General features: G+C 40.8%; 1 protein-coding gene across 3 annotated transcripts in view; it reads right to left on the bottom strand.

Annotated features, from left to right (window-relative positions):
- ARVCF (ARVCF delta catenin family member) overlaps positions 1–19,404 on the bottom strand; it is a 422,733-nt gene extending 403,329 nt beyond the window's left edge. For all 3 annotated transcript variants that reach the window (XM_040347904.1, XM_040347914.1, XM_040347907.1), the window contains exon 1: positions 19,336–19,404. The gene's annotated coding sequence lies outside the window, so the exon portion shown is untranslated. The remainder of the gene's footprint in view (positions 1–19,335) is intronic.
- Between the last annotated feature and the right edge of the window lie 623 nt (positions 19,405–20,027).

Below are 20,027 nucleotides of genomic sequence, written 5' to 3'. Positions count from 1 at the left end.
GACAGACCGTGGCTGCGGCCTGCAGTCCTTCCACCCGCCCACTATTTCTCCACTCCTCCTACCTCCTACCTTCCGACCTTCTTCCTCCCCAGGTACCGCCAGCTGCCAGCCAAAGAGATCAGAGGCAGAGACCCACAGTGTGCCGACCAAGCACACGAGAAGGTAAGGCCCGCTCCCCTACAACGATCCGTAGTCAGTGGCGGCCGCTATAGGAAAGTCAGCGCCTGCAGCCTAGCTTTCTCCGATCCACTAACCAAAATCTACTCCAAATACCCAAGGCCCGATACAAGTCCAAAGGAGAACAAAGATTTGCAGTCCAAGGACCTAGACTATGGAACGCTTTACCAACCAGTATCCGAATGGAAGTGAATCACCTGGCCTTCAGGAAAAAACTCAAAACCCATGTATTCTGAAGGCAAAATACTGTAGGAAATGGATACCAAGCGCCCTGAGGCGATTCAGTTTGCATGTGTTGCGCTATACAAGTTTCTCACTCACTCCACTTTACATAAATACATGATGGTCTAACAAATAATCACCAAATATATTTTTCTATAGAACCAACTTGTCCTCACATACTGTATACCAAAGATACTGTATACTGCCTGCTGCCTCAGAAATGAAAACTCAGAACATTATTTGGGATGCCTATATTATCATATAGTAAGTAATTTAAAGCCGAAATTTTAATAAATCATAATAAAGAACAAAATCTTTAATTTGGAAGTTTGTATGTTTCCTCCCACACTCCAGAGACATGCTAATAGGTTAATTGGCTCCCGTCTAAATTGGCCCTACTATGTGTATGTATGAATGTGTAAAGCGCTGCGTAAAATTGATGATGCAATATCAGTATCTGTAATAAATAAATAGTAATAAATATATTCCTCAATGGTAACAATAGACATAAATCCACCGTGTGTAACAAATGCCTTTGCAGACCAAGTTATTACCTTGTAAAATTATCATGACCTCATCAATGAGCTGCTTAAAGCCCGAGACCTGAGAACAACAGTATGAGGGTCTCAGTAGACCCATTCACCACAGGCTGTCTGCAGAAAACTGGCGAAAAGAGGTGAATACAAGGCCAGTCACTGCAGCAGCAGTTACTAGTCTGAGAACAGAAGGAAACATTTTATATTAGATTACTGCACAGCTTGTAAAGGAAAAAAAAAAAAACTTTAAGATTCAAGTCTGAATATCTTTTGCATTTAGAAAATATTTGCTTATTGCAGAATTTAGCTTTAATTTATAACTACTGCTTGTCATTTCTTTTTTTTTAAACCAGAAAAAAACATAACTGGGGTCCCCAAAGAAACCAAACAGATAATGGTGGGACAGAATAAAAACTGACCACCTTGGCTCTACAACAAAACAGGATTGCTTGAAAGTTTGAGTTAAAGTTGGGTATAAGTCATAACTTTTATAACAAATGTCATATGTTACAATCTTGAGTCCTTCAGAGTGTGATTGTAAGACCTTCATTTAGGGATCTTGTTCATGCTGACCATACATTATGACATTTTTCTAGTACCATTTTCCTTTAGGTTTACCAAAACCAGATAATATGAGATCAAACCTAAACACTTTCAATTTGTATGCAATCAGGCAGGCCCTTGCATTACATACATAGTTGAAGGTAAATCTAAAGGATATTGAATAAGAAAATTGTACAATGTATGGCCAGCTTAACAGGCTGCAAGACTCTGAGATAAAAGTCATTAACTCAAAGGTCATCATCTATGAGGGGGGCAAAAAAGGACAGGTTCATACCTATGCAAGACATAAAAGGCACGCAAAATTGCACGCTTTACCAACACGCAAAGAAACGCATTGCCCTTTAGCAGACGTAAGCAGGACCATTAGTTGGAAATGGTAAACAAATGGAAGAATGCAATCTACTATGTATATAAATAAATATATATATATATATATATATATATATATATATATATATATATATATATATATATATATATATATATATATATATATATATACATACATACAGTACAGAAAAGTTTGGACACACCTTCTCATTCAAAGAGTTTTCTTTATTTTCATGACTATGAAAATTGTAGATTCACACTGAAGGCATCAAAACTATGAATTAACACATGTGGAATTATACATAACAAAAAAGTGTGAAACAACTGAAACTATATTTCACATTTTAGGTTCTTCAAAGTAGCCACCTTTTGCAGCAGACACATCTCTAGAACTGTTAAGAGGAGACTGTGTGAATCAGGCCTTCATGGTAGAATATCTGCTAAAGAAAGGCAACAAGCAGAAGAGACTTGTTTGGGCTAAAGAACACAAGGGATGGACATTAGACCAGTGGAAATCTGTGCTTTGGTCTCATGAGTCCAAACTTGAGATCTTTGGTTCCAACCCCCGTGTCTTTGTGCGACGCAGAAAAGGTGAACGGATGGACTCTACATGCCTGGTTCCCACCGTGAAGCATGGAGGAGGAGGTGTGATGGTGTGGGGGTGCTTTGCTGGTGACACTGCTGGGGATTTATTCAAAATTGAAGGCATACTGAACCAGCATGGCTACCACAGCATCTTGCAGCGGCATGCTATTCCATCCGGTTTGCGTTTAGTTGGACCATCATTAATTTTTCAACAGGACAATGACCCCAAACACACCTCCAGGCTGTGTAAGGGCTATTTGACCAAGAAGTAGAGTGATGGGGTGCTGCGCCAGGTGACTACCTCTTGAAGCTCATCAAGAGAATGCCAAGAGTGTGCCAAGCAGTAATCAAAGTAAAAGGTGGCTACTTTGAAGAACCTAGAATATGAAATATATTTTCAGTTGTTTTTTTTGTTATGTATAATTCCACATGTGTTAATTCATAGTTTTGATGCCTTCAGTGTGAATCTACAATTTTCATAGTCATGAAAATAAAGAAAACTCTTTGAATGAGAAGGTGTGTCCAAACTTTTGATCTGTACTGTATATATATATTTCATACTGTGCTCCTAATATAAATTAAACACACAACTCTAGTTCTATGCCAAAAGGTAATATAAAGTCTGTGCACCACCACCATATGTCTCCAATTAAGTGAATTTTTAATATATTTATGGTGCCTTCTTCCACCCGATAATTAGGCAAACATTCTACTCACCAGACAGACATGACACCCATTACAGGAAGTCATATAAGGCATGGGTAACAGAGGATGTGTCCTCCAAAGGGAAGTGGCCCAAAACAATGTACCAGCCAACAAACGTTAATGTCAAGGAGAAAGAGATAGCTTCTCATAGTGTAGTTTAAAACTTTTATTTTGCCATAAAAACAAGTATCACTTACAGTTCAGTAAGATGTAAAAAGCCCATAAAAGCGAGCGACCACGCCGTTCGCGTTCCACCTGCATTCCAGAGAGATGGGGGAAGTGACGTGTCATGCACTACCCAAGCCAACGTGCTTCGTCAGCAATGCCTGACGTCATCAGGGGTCATGTGGAGCTACTATGTGCGTTCACAATGAGCTAAAATAGAGGCTGTTGGCACTGTTCACAATCCCATATAGATGTGCATAAAGAAATCCAATCAATATATGTGCCGCGCTGTGTTTAGCTTACAAACATAAATATTACTGAATGCAAAAAACAATAGATAACAAATCATACAGTGTATAAACCAAAATAATATGCAATCAATGGTGCTTATATGAAATCCTCTTATTGGTAGTCCATATAACTCTTGTGTGGTGTGACCCGACCAGCCAATCACCATCCATAAATATGGCTTATTATCCTCAAAGTGCTCCAAAAAAAATATGATGTGCTACCACACTTGTGCTCCACCCCTTTACGTGTGCTCTCACCTCAATATGTGTGACCTCACAATTAAGTTTGGTCAAACAGCACGTTTAAGCCCCTCCTGGGCTCGTTTACTAGATTCTAGATCTGCCGGCTCTTTATTCCTTCCATAGAGTACCTTCCCTTAATCCAATGTCATCATGTTGGTGATGGCTTCTGTACCCAACGAGGAGTTAGCAGCCTGTGGGGCCTGTGTGGCTGGGGGGAAACACCAGACAATAATATTCCCTGTCAAAGCCTGGTGCGCTGGAAGCACCAGGAGAGTGTGCGTATTCAGTTTGCATATGTTTTAATAAACCTAACATGGTATAAGCACTATTGGTACCTTTTCCCATCCATATGCTCCCTGATGACACTGGATTAGGGGAAGGCACTCTGTTTATATACTGTATGATTTGTTATCTATTGTTTTTTTGCACTCAGTAATATTTTTGCTGTAAGCTAAACATATATTGACTGGATTAGTTGAAAATTGTATCCCCATGCATCTGCAATCCATGCCCATTTTTGGAAAAAAGTCACTGACTTTTTTCGTGCTTCTCATGCATAGGGAAGTCCATTGAAATAAATAGCCTGCCTTACACACAGCATGTGGAAATTCATGAAAAACAAGTAGAAACGTGCCTGCGCTTTGGTTGCACCTATGCGTGCATGTTTTGTTTTTAGATAGAATAAAGAGATTTTAGAGAACTCATTAGGCCAAAAAGATAAAGGGGTCCTGAATAATGCCAGTGCTGTCCCTAATACCTTTTCTCAACTGGTTCTGTAAATTTCTATTAGTTAGATTGGTAAATTGTTAATGAACTCTTTTACTACTATTAAGGCAATGTATTTCGTTATTCTTGTTATTAGTTTTATTTTCCACTGACTGTAGTCATGTACAAATCAAGCACTTTTCATGAGCATCTGCTTCTAGCTGATCCTAGCAAATGACTATGAAGGCCACTACAGACCAATTTGCATACTATACATGGGAAATAATTCCTCATTCGATAACATTTCAGTAAAGTCCTCTTAGCAATACATGTCATTCGAGAGTCCTCTATTTTAGATAAAGCCATTCTATCAGCAGAGCAGATGAACAAGAATGCAGAAAGGCACATTCAATAAGAATCAAAGATACATTTGATGAGAGCCTGAAACAAACAATACAATCAAAGGATTACAAGTGCATAGCTGATAGCTGTTTTCTGGGGATGTTATTTATTTCTAAACGTCACCTTTTTATTCTTGCTTCTCTCCTTCACCATTATGGTGGAGTTGTTTGGAAGCAGTAATCTGATAAATGAAACATTTTGCATACATCAGATCCTTACATAGCATGTATAAGGCACTAAGAAAATAAGAATATAGGTCATGAATGTGCCAGGCATTTTTTTTTGTGCTCACACTATGAAAAAAAAAAAAATCCAACCTGACAGATCTGCTTTATGCAGTTAAGCTCCAAAGCCATTTTCGCATTCTGCTATTAATTTGGCAATAACTTTGTCATTACCTATATAGAAAAGGGAGTTACTTTTTTTGGAAACAAATACAGCTTTCATTTGGTACTAATACTGTCTTTGAATAGTTCTTTCTTTAATTCCCTATATATTTTAAAGGCAAAAATAGGTAATGCATAGAAAAAGTATTCTCTATTATCTATTTGAATAGTCATTTTAAAACATTTTTCTTACACATTTATAGTAGGACAAACAGATTGCAAAAGATAGTAGGACAAGCCCCCACAAATGATTCAAATATATTAATAGTAAATAGAACAGGTCTGAGCATGTAGGCCCCTTACAAAATTTTTTTTTCAGCTCCGTGTATACAAAGGAGCATGGGGGAACTCATGTCCATAATAGAGGTGGTAGTGACACAGCCCCAAATGATCCTCAATGACTCAAAAGTGGCCCAAAAGAAATATTTAGACAGAATAAAGGTCGAAAAAGCACCTGGACCTGATAGCATTCACCCACGGACCCTAAAAGAATTGAGTTCTGTCATTTCAAAGCCATTGTTTCAAATTTTTAGGGACTCATTAATGACAGGAATAGTACCACTGGATTGGCATAGGGCCAATGTGGTGCCTATATTTAAAAAGGGAACAAAGCCTTTACCAAGTAACTATAGACCTATTAGTTTAACTTCTATAGTTGGGAAGATACTGGAGAGTTTAATATAAGACCACATAGACTAGTTTTTGACCACATAGACTAGTTTTTGCTGGAAAAAATGTTTTAAGCTACAGACAGCATGGATTCATGAAAGACTGAAGTTGTCAAACAAATCTGATTTCTTTTTATGAAGAGGTAAGTAAAATTTTGGACAGAGGCGTGGCTGTGGACGTGGTATACTTGGATTTTTTAAAAGCGTTTGACACAGTTCCCCACACATGGCTCATGTGTAAGTTAAAGTCTACAGCAGGGATATGCAATTATCGGACCTGCAGCTGTTGCAAAACTACAACTCCCATCATGCCTCTGCCTTTGGGTGTCATTCTTGTGGCTGTCAGAGTCTTGCTATGCCTCATGGGACTTGTAGTTCTGCAACAGCTGGAGGTCCGCTAATTGCATATCCCCGGTCTACAGGATTGGAAATATCAGTTTGTAAATGAATAGAAAACTGGCTTAAAGACAGAATTCAGAGAGTGGTGGTTAATGATTCTTACTCTGAATGGTCTAAGGTTATCAGTGGTGTACCCCAAGGTTCAGCGTTGGGACTCTTACTTTTTAATATCTTTATAAATTATATAGGGTCTGGGATTAAAAGTACCATATGACAAACTGACAATGCTGCTGTCTTCTGTGCCTCCTGTTCTCATTATTCCAGAGCTGTGTCTCACTAATACATGAGGGTGGCTACAGCGGCCGTGGATAGATTTGTGCAATGCATGAATCTAACCATACTACACAGTATGGATAGAGGGGGCTGCCCCCAAACACCCCTAATGGACACACTGCCACTGCCCCTGACAGTGTTAAGTGGTTTGTCTCATCCATGAGAGGCTGGAGAGCTTGAGCTTGTAAAAAACAACAGAGTTGCTAGCTGGATCACCAGATGAAAATAGAAGAAAAAAGCCCAAAAAAGGAAACTAATGCACATCTAAGAATTGGGAAGCTGCAATAAAATAAAATGTTTGCTTTTGGGTTTAATACTGCTTTAATTGGATAAGTTAGAATGTGGTGTAGCAAGGTTCAGCAAATTTACAAATGGTGCAAAACTTCTGCACATAGCCAAAGTGTATAGATGCAAACGTGATAACTGTAAAAGATAAATAGAAAGGGGCGTGTTCTAAAAAGTAACCTGTCAAATGTGGTGAAGTTGCCCACAGTGACAAATCAGAGCCCTGAGTCACATTGAGTCACACTGCTTCTTTTGTTTTCCAGGAAAATAGCAGATGAAATCTTTTCTTGGTCATTATTGGTATGACTTAAAAGAGTACAGGAATGTAAAAAAAAACAATATACATGTAGCACTACCCCCACAGGTCTTTAACTGTCCTTCTTTACGGACACTGAAAAAGCCCCTTAAGGACTAGGAACTCTCAGTAGGACACCAACTCCACTGTAGACACTGATCCCAGTTCTACTGACTGCAGGAACTGCCAGCCCACTTGGCTGCTTCTTCACCAGCCCATCTTGACGCTACTGAAGATCTCCCATGGTAAGAGAAATGAAAGATTTAAAGCGGAGGTCCCGCGAAAAAAAGACTGCAGCTGCTGACTTTTAATATATGGACACTTACCTGTCCAGCGCGCCCACGATGTCAGCAGCAGAGGACGAGCAATCGTTCGTCTCTCTGCTGACCCGCCACCATCCTCAGTGAGGGAATCAGGAAGTGAAGCCTTGCGGCTTCACTGCCCGGTTCCCTACTGCGCATGTGCGAGTAGCACCGCACGTTCCCGGTGGTCCTGGGACCAGTGTGTTTCCCAGAAGGCAGCAGGGGGGGGGGGGACGGGAAGTGGAGTGACTCCCATGGGAGTCTCTCCCCAGAAGTGGGTGAAAATTCCTGTATTTTAAAGGTATCTGCACCCCCCTCCCCCCTAAAAGGTGCCAAATGTGACACCGGAGGGGGGAGGGTTCCGAAAAGCGGAAGTTCCATTTTTGGGTGGAACTCCACTTTAAGCACAGCACTGTCTTACAGAAAGGCTTGCTAAATGTGTCAGTCTCTCCACTTGTAAGTCCCTGACTGTGGTGATGTGCTCACATTGTCCTCCTTGCTACTGCTGCTTCTTAGGTAAGATTCCAACGGCACTGCTGTCAGGATCCTCCCAAACCAGGCTGAGCTCCAACCCGAGGTAGAGCCCACCCCCTGGCAGGGGCTCCCCTCTAGGGCTAGCAACAGTCTCCTTAAGTATGCAGATCAACCTTCCTGGCCTTCACCCTCCAGCATCTAGAAATTTCTCCAAATTTTCAGAACTAGGGAGAGGCACTAGAGACCTGCCAGTATGAGTCATCCAGCCTGATCTACATTAAACTCTTGACCCAGATTCAAGACTCGTTTTACCATGAGTCAAATAAATTTGCCTGCACTATTCTAGTCGCACACTAGAGGGTGCTACATACATATTCACCCAGACAGCTGCAGCATCAATCTAATGCTGCAGCTGTCCCCCATCGGCACTGAGAACTAAGTATTCATAGACCACTGGTAGCTCAGTTCTCGGATCAGCTCTGAGTAGAGAGCAGCCAATGACTGCCAGTTACCATTCTGTGCTCTGCCTCTCCAGTGCCAGGCTGGGGAGGGGTGGGAGTAGCTGGCTCAGGCTCTCAGCTGAGATTTTAGTGCCAATATTTTCACCCAGTTTGTGTCTCCTCCCACAAGGCTATACAAAAAGTTACTCTTAGCTGGATTCTGTAGCATTTGCTATACAATATAAAGAGCTAGACAGAGAAGCAAAAGAAAAAAAAAAAGGTCTGACTTTTGAAATAACTTTGGACTTTTGGGGAAACTAGGATATCTTGGTGATGGAATGCCCAAAAGGTGTGTAATGTAACTTGACAAAAACAAATCTCCTGCGCTCCAGTATTTTTTTGGAAAAGTGTTTGAAGAAAAGGTGAAACTCAATTGCAGCTCAATTAAAAGGTATCTTCCAAAGTCTTGCAGCCCTCCTCTGAATCGTTGGAATTCATAGAACTAAAAGAAACAAAAAGAGGAAAGCACTGCAGACCACTAAGCTCTGAGGAAAGGGGTTCTCCCCTGAAACGCGTCAGCACTAGCCACGGTCACGGATCGAAACAATATCGTGTTATGCCGATGGTGTTGGTTCTTTGCTGCATTGTTACTCAAGGCCTGTTTTTAACACTCCTTTTGTGAGTATTATGATTTGTTTTTACTATTTTAATAAAATCCACCAATCAGTATCACACTAGGTCGGTGCGCCCTCCGTTTTCCTCTTTTTGTTTCTTTTCGTGTAATGTAACTTATCAGGCACCACACAAAGCTACAATTTCGGGTGCAGTCAAATGCAAGCATTTTTTTTTCAGAGGCAGTACCAGAACACGGTTTCGGATCTCATGCCACTTACACACGATCGTTTTTTGGGTTGTAAAAAATTACGTTTTTAATGGTCTAGAAAAAACAAAGTTTGTTTCAACCTGATCATTAAAACTGCCTTGCCTACACACGATCGTGAAAAAAAAATGGTCTAGCAAAGCACGGTGACGTTCAACACGTACGACGGCACTATAAAAGGGAAGTTCCATGCAGATGGCGCCACCCTTGGGGCTGCTTTTGCTGATTTTGTGTTAGTAAAAGCTTGGTGAGACGATTCGTGCTTTTCAGTCTGTTACAGCGTGATGAATGTACTATCTCCATTACGAACGCTAGTTTTACCAGAACGAGTGCTCCCGTCTCATAACTTGCTTTTGAGCATGTGCGTTTTTTCACGTCGCTAAAGCCCACACACGACCATTTTTTACAACGTTAAAAACGTCGTGAAAAATTAGAGCGTGTTCTAAATTTTTAATGCCCATTTTTTACATCTTGAAAAATGCTCTGGAGCCCACACACGATCGTTTTTAATGACATTAAAAAAAACGTAATTTTTTACAACCCAAAAAACGGTCGTGTGTACGTGGCATTACCCTTTTAGCACCCTGATCTGGTAAAAAACCCAAATTGGCCACCTCATTTGCCTAAACCCTTGGCCAAGTCCCACATAGAGGCAGCAAACCAGCACAACTGTGATAATATTGACCCATTCATTTTATTTAACAGAGGAGAAAAATGGAATGTATCCTCCCCACATATACGCATTTTTTCTCTTTCTTTCCTTCTCCACATTTCTTCATTCATACCTTGTCTTTTCAAAACTCATTGAGCTTGTTCTCTTTGTCCAGCTTCCTGATCTACTTATGTTTACTTGCACCAAATGTGTGCCCTTATGGTCGTATTGCAAGGTCACAACGACTATCCCCATGATGCATTTATGTCTTATTATGCTATTCATAACCATATTCTGTTACTACTGTATTATAATTCAGATTATAATTTGTTACTTTATTTATCAGGTACTTAAAAATAAGATGTCTTTGAACACAGATCTATTTGAGAACTTAAAGTGGAACTTTAGTCAGAAAATAAAGTCCTGATAGATCACTTCATGTTGGCCCCTTTGCAGGTATGTAGAACATTAAAAATAAGTGTCTATACAATTTAAAATCCATCATTACACTGCCTCATTCTGCTCTGCACATGCTCAGTTGCTCTCTATTTTTTGGTACTGTGCAAAAAATGTAGAGGCTGATCTGCTGACAGCCTAAAGATTTACTGCTGCTCAGTGGCTCTGGGCTTCAGGAAAATGGCAGCCACCAACAAGAAGAAACAAGAGCAATGCTAGGGGCAATTTACAGCACACACTACATTTTGTAGCATATTTATTAAAGTAGAATGTATCTTGCTTGCTAAAGAACATTATTTTTTATTAAGTTGTTATGGACAAAGTTCTGCTTTAATAAAAATGACAAAACTGTTGAAATGACAGTGAGCACCAAAGTGCATGGCTGGCGAATGAGCAGCAGCAGTTTATCGTTTCTACTATCACTGTCTTCTCCTCCTGTTAATATGTTCCTTGTCAGCCAAAGTGCATGCAGAACACCAGATTGGCTTCTAGAGCTAATGCTTCCTCACCAAGCCTTACTGTTGTCATATAGGAATTACAAGAGGCTGACACAAAGTCAAATCCACACACATATACTGGCTGAATATAAAATACATCTCACTTGTGAAAAAAAAATACATCTCACTATATTTTTAGTAATACATAACTGAATTAATTACTTAATTAGTTTAGATTTGTTAATAGGAATACTTGTTAATAGGAATATTGAGACCAGAATTTTATTAGGATAAATATATTTTTTCTTTATATTCTCTATAAATTTACTCAAACATTTGATACATAAACAATTTCAGAAAGGGGGAGCAAATGCAAGGTATAGGCCTATGGGTTTTAGCTCAGCTGAAATCCACAGGCAGTTCTCAAAGTAAAACCACGGGTTCTCATTAAAAAACATACCAGCTGCAGCACTTAATTATAGACATATCTGCGCTTACAGTTTTAACTTAGCCCTCCTTCAAAACCCCACATATACAATACCTCTTGAGCTTGTCAGTTAAAGCTTCCTGTGATGGGGTGGAAACAATGCTGCACTGCTCCTGAATTCAGAGCAGAATTGCCAATCCTATAGATTTTGCCTGTTTGCACTAAAGTGGGATGAAGAAATGTTGCAGGTGGCGTGGCTATCAGCATTGGCACTGCTGATTTACAAGCCTGTACATGTGTCTGTCAGCACCTGGCCACAGTCAAGGAGGGTAAAGGGAGTTTTTGGAATAATTTATGAGGCTTGTGCTTCACATAAATAATAAGATAAACTCATGCTCAATGTGTCAGACAGACTGCAGAACCTTACCTTGTCTTAAAAAAAAGTGTTGAGGAAACACTGGAATATTTTAAACAATGATAAAATCTTGGGTCCATTTCATCCTGTCAGACCAAATGTAATGTTCAGGAGATCACACATATTTAGGGATGCTATTGTCCTAAGTTTGGTTGATAAACCTCCCAAAGTTAAGATGTTTGGTGATCTGAAGGGATTTTACTTGTGTAAAAAATACAAGATCTTTAGAAATTGTAATAATGTCTGAACTGCATCCTTTTCCTCCAATATCACTTCTAAACAATATGCAATACAGGACTTTATTACTTGTTTTACCAAGGGTGTTGTGTACATTCTTCAGTGCCCATGCGGCCTGCAATATTTGGGCTGCACTAAAAGGGCACTGAATGTAAGGATTGGTGAGCATCTCACCAATATTCATAATGGATTCAGGGGGCACAGCCTCTCCAAGCATTATCTTTGATTAATAATAAGAATCCCACCTCGTTGCAATTGATAAGATTTGTAAAATATACTCCCCTACACGGTTCTTCATTGAAATCTTAGGAAGGACCCAGTTGAGGCCTTGCTGAATAAACCCATTCAGGCTGTATGTCGAAAACAGTCTAAACATAGTGCCTTTTTACTGCTATTCACTGCTACTAAACAGAATAATGCTCACTCCTGGAAATCCCCTGCACTCAATTTCCTGGAAGTTAAAACACATTTGAATGGCATAATGGTTAATGAGAAATTGATGGCCATTTCTGAAAGACAAGAATGACAGTTCCTAAAAATCTGGACACCATGGATCGATTACTCCTAGCCTCATCAAAAGGTATTATACCTTTGACTTTTTGCCTTAACACTAGGGAATGGGAGTGTTAATTCTGCTTGTCATACTGTCTGCTAGATACAATGCTCAGCATAAATGAGTACACGCCAACATATTTGTCAGAAAACCTTTACTTTTCTTTCAGAATCAACATTTACTATCGGACACTATACTACAAAATACTTCCACAAATGCGGGTCATTGATTTCAACCATCGTGATTTGTTAATTTGCACACACAAAAGGGTATTTTTTGTAGCAAATTATTTCAAGACAATGTTGCAAAAATGAATACACCCCAATGAAAGTCTTAGGAGCAAAGAAAAATTTAAGACAACAAAATACTAATTTAAGAGGAGTTCCAGTCTGTGAAAAAATTGTCAGCAGACAATTGATTATAAAAGGGTGTTACTTAACACCACATGCCACATGGAAGAGAAACGTCACAAGGCCTGAGAAAGAAAATAATTTCTTTACACAAGAAAGGGGAAGGCTACAAGAAGATTAGCAACATTTTACTTATCAGTCAGAATACTGTAGCAAAAGTGATACAACATTTAACAAAGATGGAACTGCAACCATCTCACAGAGACGTCCAGGTCATCCACAAAAGTTCACTGCTTGACAGGAGCGTCTTCTGATAAGAAGGGTTGAAGAAAATCTAAATTCACATTAAAGGAGAAGTCCAGCTCGTTTGGCTGGACTTCTCCTATGAATGCAGTTTGTTTTGTACTCCAGTGACCTGTTTTCAGCAGAGAGCAGGCTGAAGTCCGCTCTCTGCTGACATCACTGCTGTAAGTCTGGGCACCGCATCATCACGACCACGGAGTCAGGATCCTCCAGGTGCCTTGACTGACATCTAGCTCAGCCTCTCAGTGAGCAGCTGAGAGCCTGAGCCGGCCTCAACTGCCGGCCCACAGCCCAGCGCTCCAATGAGCAAGGAGGGAGCAGAGCAGAGAGCTGTGACTGACCGGCTACAGCTCTCTGCTCGGGGAGCTCTGAAAACCAAGCAATTGGCAGTGTTCAATCGCTCAGTTCTTAGTGTGGAGGCGACAGGGGACAGATGCAGAATTGGGCAGATGCTGCATCCACTGAGGTAAGTATGATTCCTAAAAAAAAAAAAATCTTTACTTCTCTTGTAAGTTCACAATAAGTTCACCGCAGTTAGCGGCAGTGAGCTAAAGTAGAAAGCCAAACTGCGGTGATTGTTTCCTGTGACAAAATATGCTATACACACCAGAGGAATGGCATGCATGGGTGTCATGATGGAAGCCTCTCTTAAAACCCATGCACAAAAAAGCCCACCTAGAATTTGCTAGGGCCTACTGGGACTCTGTACTATGGAGTCATGAGATCAAGGTAAATGTTTTTGGAATGAGTAAAAGAAGCAGCCGGCAACTCCATAACATCATACATATTTATTGTGAAGCCTTCACAGTGAGTACAGTCAGCAGCAGACTAGTTTTGGCAATAAGCCTTGTTCACAGCAAATGTTTTTGGAACTGATGGGTTTAAAACTGAATGGCGTCCCAAAGGTGAGGAGTACAAAGAAATATGCATGGTGCTGACAGTGTCCTTCTGTGGGGTTGCATAAGTGCTGCTGGTGTTGGAGAGCTGCATTTCATTGATGCTATCATGAACTGACAGATGTACTGCTCTATATTGAAAGAGAAGATGCTACCATCACTCCGTGTCCTTGGTCGTAATTTATTTTTACAACATGACCATTGATCCAAAACACACATTAAAGGCCCATGTTGTATTCTAAAGAAGAACATGTGAAAATGATTCAGTGGCCATGTATGTCTTCTGAACTGAACCCAATTGGGGAAAACCTATGGGGAATTCTGAAGAGACAAGTTGGGCATCACTCTCTATCCAGCAATCAGGCTCTAAAAGAGGTCGTTCTTGAAGAATAGAAAAAAATAGATGTTGCCATCTTGTTCATTCCATGCCTAGAAGACTTGGTGTTGCCCTTAGAAATCATGGAGGTCATGCAAAATACTAGATACAGAAGTTTTTGTTGTGGGGCATATTCATTTTCGCATCAACTAATTTGAGTAAAACTGAAGATTTTGTAATCTAATGCCCTGTACACACGATCGGACATTCTGACAACAAAACCGTGGATTTGTTTTCCGACGGAATGTTGGCTCAAACTTGTGTTGCATACACACGGTCACACAAATTTTGTCAGAAATTCCGACCATCAAGAACGCGGTGACATACAACACTACAACAAGCCGAGAAAATTTAAGTTCAATGATTCCGGGCATATGTAGGATTTTTGACAAGTACTTTTGGTGTCGGAAAAATTGAGAACCGGCTCTCAAACATTTGTTGTCGGAAATTCCAAAAGCAAATGTCTGATGGAGCATACACACGGTCGGAATATCCGACCAAAAGCTCACATCAAACATCTGTTCTCGTAAATACTGATTGTATGTACGCGGCATAAGTTATATCATTAGTCTTAAGGCCCATTCACACGGTCAGACTTTTTGCCAACAAACTTCAAAATGAGCAAGTTTTCAAAATAGTCCGACTGTGTGTACGCTCCATCGGACAAACTTCTTTGTGTTTCATCGGACACAAAGTTCGGTCTGCAAACGGACAAACTTTACGTCAACAAGAGTCCGATGGTGCCTAGTCCGACGGTTTGTACAGCAAGCAATCGGACTTTTGGACAAAGTACAAACACGCATGCTCAGAAGCAAAGATCAGCCAGAAGCGTTCTGTCTGGTAAAACTAGCGTTTGTATTTGAAAAAGCACATTTGTGACGTGGCAAGTTCTGAAATCAAGAAAAGCAGCGCACATTCTCTTCTTGTTTATTATGTGATAATACTAAAAGCTGCTTTGCTGGTGATACTGACGGAGTAAAAACAAATGTCTTTACTTTGGATAAGTGTATTTTGGTTATATGAATCAAACATATTTAAAAAAAATTTGGTGCGTTAAGTTAGCACAACCCCATTGCGCAACATGTCTGCTTGACGAATGGACGTTCAGAAACGAACAAAATTGCACGAAACTGAAAATCGCGAATGCACACAGACGAAACCTCTACTAACTCTTGATTAGCAGAAGGAGCCCAAAGGGTGACACCGGAGAATTGAACTTCCTCTTTTAAACTCTCGTCAGTACGTTGAAACGTCACTACGTTCGTGTTTGTTGCCGAAAAAGTCAGAGCGTGTGTATGCTATGGGTGTGACCAGACAACTCCCTTCGGACAAAAATCCAAGGGAAAGTTTGTTAGATGTCCGATCGTGTGTACGAGGCTTTACTTTCATGTAGTGAGCTAAACGAATGTTCTATAGAACTCAGTTTTGTCAACATTTTTGGAAATTGTTCTTGTGTTCATTGAGATATTAATTAAAAGAGGTGTACTCATTTATGCTGAGCACTGTAAGTGCAATATATTTTTTATAAATGTAATACACCATGTCACTTCTCTAGTGTTTTATCCTCTGATGTTGTGTGTAGCCTGGACTGAACATCTTTGTGGTGACACAAGCATTGGAGCCAACCAGTGAAGTTACTGATTGGTTACAATAGAAAGTGCAGTTGACCTTCCTTTGTTGGGATCTAAGGGCCAGATTCACGTACAATTGCGCCTTTGGAAACTTAAGCCATTTAAGTTACACCGCCGTAAGTTTTCAGGTTTAGTGCTCGATCCACAAAGCACTTACCTGGAAACTTGCGGCGGTGTATCGTAAATGCGTCCGGCGCAAGGCGGGCCAAATCGAATGGGCGGCTAACATTTAAATTAGGCGCGCGCCCGCGCCGGACCTACTGCGCATACTCCGTTTCCTAACTTCCGCCGTGCTTTGCGCGAAGTGACGTCATTTTTTCGAACGGCGACGCGCGTAGCGTACTTCCGTATTCCCGGACGGCTTACGCAAACGACGTTAAAATTTGAATTTCGACGCGGGAACGACGGCCATACTTTAGACAGCAATACACTTGCTGACTAAAGTTAGGGCACCAATAAAAACGACTAACTTTGCGACGAGAAACTAGACTAGCGGCGACGTAGCGAACGCGAAAATCCGTCGTGGATCAGCCGTAACTCCTAATTTGCATACCCGACGCTGGTTTACGACGCAAACTCCCCCCAGCGGCGGCCGCGGTACTGCATCCTAAGATCCGACAGTGTAAAACAATTACACCTGTCGGATCTTAGGGATATCTATGCGTAACTGATTCTATGAATCAGTCGCATAGATAGAAACAGAGATACGATGGCGTATCAGGAGATACGCCGACGTATCTCTTTTGAGAATCTGGCCCTTAGTGTCCGGTAAGAGGCTCTGCATGAGGGACTGTATATGAATAATGGACATTTTATATTTATGAATACTTATCACATTTTCCATATGAACTGGATTTTTTTAAAGCATATTTATTTATTTGTGGGGTACCTTTTTGCGTTATTGATTTGAAGGGACATACACAACTGTGTTGCATAATAACATTTTTGTGCATCACATACTAACTGAATTTGTTACTTGTTTAGACTGTCACACAGGAAACTTTTGTTGTATTTTAATGTTTACAGACATGCACAAAGTGACAAATATTTTCTGCAGCGAAGCTTGGAGGCTTACTTATACTCCGTCTGTGATCTAACTGCTATTTCCCTGTGAATCCGTGGCACACACATTGGAAATGCAGAAAGGAAGGTTTGGCCTTACTGGAGCTGAAGCATGCACACATAAATAATATTATCTGCTGAGGCTAATATTCAAAGAGAATAAATGTAAAAAGCTTTACTGAGATCTGTTCAGACAGTGGATGAACATGAGAAGGACATAATTCTAAAATACTATTGTACAGGTGTAGCAGCAGTGTAAGGGCTGGTTTTATAGAAATCTGTTTCTTTTAGAAGGCAGGTGCTGAAACATGTAAAGGTAGGAAGGAATAGCATCTGGAACTATGGACGTGAGATATGGAGTGTTCAGTATAAGAAACCAGTAGCTGATCGCGTCGGGGGCAGGCGAGAGACGACCAATTGCTTGGCTTCCGCTGCCGACATTGCGTGCAGCCTGGACAGGTAAGTGTCCATTTATTAAAAGTCAGCAGCTGCAGTGTTTGTAGCTGCTGGCTTTTAATATTATTTTTTTTCGTGGGACCTCCGCTTTAAGCAGGTGGGACAGTCAGCATATACATATATGTTAACTGTATAAGTAGCTGCTTGCCCCGAGTTCACTAAAGCCTCGTACACACGATCAGTCCATCCGATGAGAACGGTCTGAAGGACAATTGTCATAGGTTAACCGATGAAGCTGACTGATGGTCCGTCACGCCCACACACCATCGGTTAAATAGCCGATCGTGTCAGAACGCGGTGACGTAAAACACGATGGCGTGCTGAAAAAAACGAAGCTCAATGCTTCCAAGCATGCGTCGACTTGATTCTGAGCATGCGTGGATTTTTAACCGATGGTCGTGCCTACTAACGATCGGTTTTGACCTATCGGTTACCAATCCATCGGTTAAATTTTAAAGCAAGTTGGCTTTTTTTTAACCTATGGTTAAATAACCTATGGGGCCCACACACAATCGGTTTTGACCGATGAAAACGGTCCTTCAGACCGTTGTCCTCTGGTTAACAGATCGTGTGTATGAGGCATAAGTGTTCAGATATGTGAGGGCTATTAGGAAAGCTGAAGAATTTTCACATGTCTTCCATAATAGGAGTCCTGCGCTGAAAAAAACCTGTGTCGGACTCCCGCTGCTCTTTGCTTCCTGTTCCTTGTCAGAGCAGCACTGCTGCAGTCAATCTGATATTTAGCATATACACTATAATACCAAAAGTATTGACACACCTGCATTTACACGCACATGAACTTTAATGGCATCCCAGTCTTAGTCCGTAGGGTTCAATATTGAGTTGGCCCACACTTTGCAGCTATAACAGCTTCAACTCTTCTGGGAAGGCTGTCCACAAGGTTTAGGAGTGTGTCTATGGGAATGTTTGACCCTTCTTTCAGAAGCGCATTTGTGAGGTCAGGCACTGATGTGGGCGAGAAGGCCTGGCTCACAGTCTCTGCACTAATTCATCCCAAAGGTGTTCTATCGGGTTGAGGCCAGGACAGTTCCTCCACCCCAAAATTGCTCATCCATGTCTATATGGACCTTGCTTTGTGCACTGGTCCAAATCATTTGGTGGAGGGGGGATTATGATGTGAGGTTGTTTTTCTGGGTTTGGGCTTGGCCCCTTAGTTCCAGTGAAAGGAAATCTCAAGGCGTCAACATACCAAGATATTTTGGATAATTTTATGATCCCAACTTTGTGGGAGCAGTTTGGGGATGGTCCCTTTCTGTTCCAACATGACTGCGCACCCGTGCACAAAGTGCGCTGCACCGTTGTACTGAATTTGCCTTTATTGAATTGCACTAAACGAGATTTACCAGAACTGGAGAGTGTAAACTCTGGTGCAGCTGGGCATGGTAGCCAATCAGCTTCTAACTTCAGCTTCTTACATTAAGTTTTGACAAAAAAAACATGGAAGTTGATTGGTTTCTATGCAGAGCTGCAACAGATTTTGTACTCACTAGTTTAGGTAAATCAACCCCAGTGCCTTTAACAATCGAATCTGTAACTTTTTAAAATAAAATTCAAGAAGGCCTTTTGAAGAAAAAGGTACACCATGACCAGAACTTCCAACAGAGCTTTCATAGATACAGAAAGTAAAAATAAAGGCCATATAATAGGCCAGAACGAAAGAACATGTGGAAAGAATACATTGTGATTGCACTAATCAGGAACATTGAAAATTATATTATCTAGAATGAACTAACATACCTTTGTTCCTTTAGGTTGCTATTATTTAGTAATAATTTATTAAACTCTTCATCTCAGTCACAGGGACATCTGCAATAAAAAAACATACAAAGGAAAGCGTTACTAAAAATATGTCAAATAATATTAAAAGGAATCTAATCTGGAATAAAAGTTCCTTAAGGCTGCGTTCACATTGCAGCGTGTAGCCGCGGTGACGGTATAGCCGCGCTATTTGTAGCGCGGCTATACCGTCGTATTTACCATGGTATTCGGGCGCTAGCGGTGAGGTTTTAACCCCCGCTAGCGGCCGAAAAAGGGTATTACCGCGCTTTCCCATTGATTTCAATGGGAAGGCGCAGTATAGGAGCGGTGAGCACACCGCTCCTCTACCGCGGTAAAGATGTGGCTAGCAGGACTTTTGGTGCGCTCCTGCTAGCGCACCGCTTCAATGTGAAAGCCTTCAGGCTTTCACATTGAACACTGCAGGGCATGATTTTTCATGCGGTATAGCAGCGCTATTTTTAGCGCTGTACCGCATGATAAACGCCCCAGTGTGCAAGGGGCCTAAAGGATATTTCCATTTTTGCAGCCAAATTGGGATTATCTACATTAAATTAGTTAGTTTTCATAGCATTACCCAAACATTTAGAAAATTGCAGCTTCCCATTTTAGATAATTGTTCCTGGAACTTTTAGCAAGAAAATGTTATATTT

Source organism: Rana temporaria, chromosome 1, assembly GCF_905171775.1.
Source record: "Rana temporaria chromosome 1, aRanTem1.1, whole genome shotgun sequence".
Lineage (NCBI taxonomy): Eukaryota > Metazoa > Chordata > Amphibia > Anura > Ranidae > Rana > Rana temporaria.
This window is presented reverse-complemented; position numbering and strand designations above follow the sequence as displayed.